Genomic DNA, 2,182 nt, shown 5'->3' with positions numbered 1-2,182 from the left:
GGTCAGTAATCAAGAGGTTTTCCTAGTATGCAGACACGTTTGGTTTTTTTACTTCTAAGATCAAGTCAGGAAAACGAAATCAAGGCTCTGATTGTGAGACTGCAGCTTGTGTATTATTTGTTACGATAAGACTGTTGTATTTCATCAGACGGAGGACAGAATTTTACCAGACATCGAAGTGTGCTGCATGCAGTTGAGCACATGTGTCACAAGATGGCAGTAGCTACATGTGAAGTGCAGCAACGCAACAGTGCAAGTCAAACAAATGGAGGCTCTCATGTTCATACACGAACAAATATGCTCACCAAATACACCTATTCAACAAATAAAACCAAGATTGTGGCTCTAGTTTAAGCCTGATTCAAAAATGTCCTGGTACGCTCTGCAGCTGAGCTACAGAAGTTGTTCCACATTGCTTCTGGAAATTGGTATTTCATTTGGAGAATAGCATACTATATACTGTCAGATGAAAATGATAGAAAACCACTGTCAACATTTTCATATGCCAGTGGGAGATGGTTCAGATCAGGGATGGACAAGATTTTATTTCCACAGTGACAATAAATGAAGCAAACAAAGGACCCCAAATAATATATTTTAAATGTTAATATCTTATATACGCAGCACGCATATCATAAGTATGTATACAAGTATGTAAAGTAAGTAAAAATAATGTAAAAAAAAATGTATGTGACATGTAACCTCACCGAAACTGTGACGATTTCAAAATAAAAGTCTGCCTGTGTTTATTATTATGAAGATATGAAACCGACATGTTTGGTCTCACAATATCAGACTATGTGCAAAAAAAACACTTAGATGGTTCACACTTTGTTTAAAACTGAGGCAACTTTTCTGTTTCTGAACCAACTTGAAAAAATCTGCAACGACGTCATGGGACGGATAAAACCAGCTTGCGGCCCAGATCTGGCCCCAGGGCCTTATGTTGCCCATGTATGGTTCAGATGTACCTGCCATCACCCACCTAGAGTGTGTAAATGAAAGATTCAGAGCATATACGTATGCCCAGTATGTGAGCAGAAGGTGTCAAATGACAAAAAAAATATAAATATCATTATCATCAATTACACAGGACACCGTCTCTGTCTTGGTAACAAAATAACATATTCAGTTTTAGTCAAGGATGATAAAACCTAGTGGCCACTAATGGATAAACCTTTAAAACTTCAAAATACAAGTTTTTTTTTTTCCCCCAGACAGGAAGGTTGCAGTTGTCGGATCATTTTACTCTGTTTGCTCTTTTGATATGTGGAAATATGAGGCTTCATATGGATTCATCTCTGCTGCATTACTGTGTTTTTCCACCTTAGCATGTTGACTGTGCTGTGTTGCTGTGATGTTTGTTGTGAATTCCAGTTTTCCTTTACTGAGTAGCCTATAATGATTATGTCACTGTGGCCAGGAAGCATCCTAGAAGGCTTGTAAGGTTATAATGTCCTCCACTCCTTTATTGCCTCCCCTAAATAAAGCATTAATCATCTCCTCATAATCAGGAAGATTTGTTTTTTGTGTCGCTGTATCTCTGAACTGGACTCACATGAAGAGAAGAGCTGAGGATGTGGCTTGGGAGAGAGGTGTGTGTGCATCTATTGGCTATTTCACTGCATCAGTTTGTGGCCTTGGGTTAATGACTCGGCTGCAGACAGACTTATAAGCCTCATTAAACAGTCAAACAGCTTCAGTGGATCCATCTGTTCCCTCTCAAACACCTAAAGAACAGACTGCAGCTCACTGATTAAAGATATTTAAAAAGTGATGTGCAGGTGGAATGTAGAACCTCTGTCATGAAACTCAGTTCTTTTCTCCATGATGGAGAAGGCTTCTTCCCTCATTTCATTGTCTCATAGATGGAGACATGAACTTCTATGGTTCCCTGCACTAATCAAAATACAGGATTGTATTCATCAAGGAAATCCCCAATTTGTCAATAAAAAAATTTCTGAAATTTACATATTTTTTTGCAGTATTCACGTGGGATTTGCTCTCCATAGCTTCTGATAGTATACTATGACATTTTTGACTGATTTTGGACAACATACTAAAATATGACATATTTGACTGATTTTGGACGACATAGTATACTATGACATTTTTGACTGATTTTGGACGACATACTATACTATGACATTTTAGACTGATTTTGGACGACATACTATACTAT

This window comes from Solea senegalensis, linkage group LG16, assembly GCF_019176455.1.
Source record: "Solea senegalensis isolate Sse05_10M linkage group LG16, IFAPA_SoseM_1, whole genome shotgun sequence".
Taxonomy (NCBI): Eukaryota; Metazoa; Chordata; class Actinopteri; order Pleuronectiformes; family Soleidae; genus Solea; species Solea senegalensis.
Note: the sequence above shows the minus strand (reverse complement) of the source record.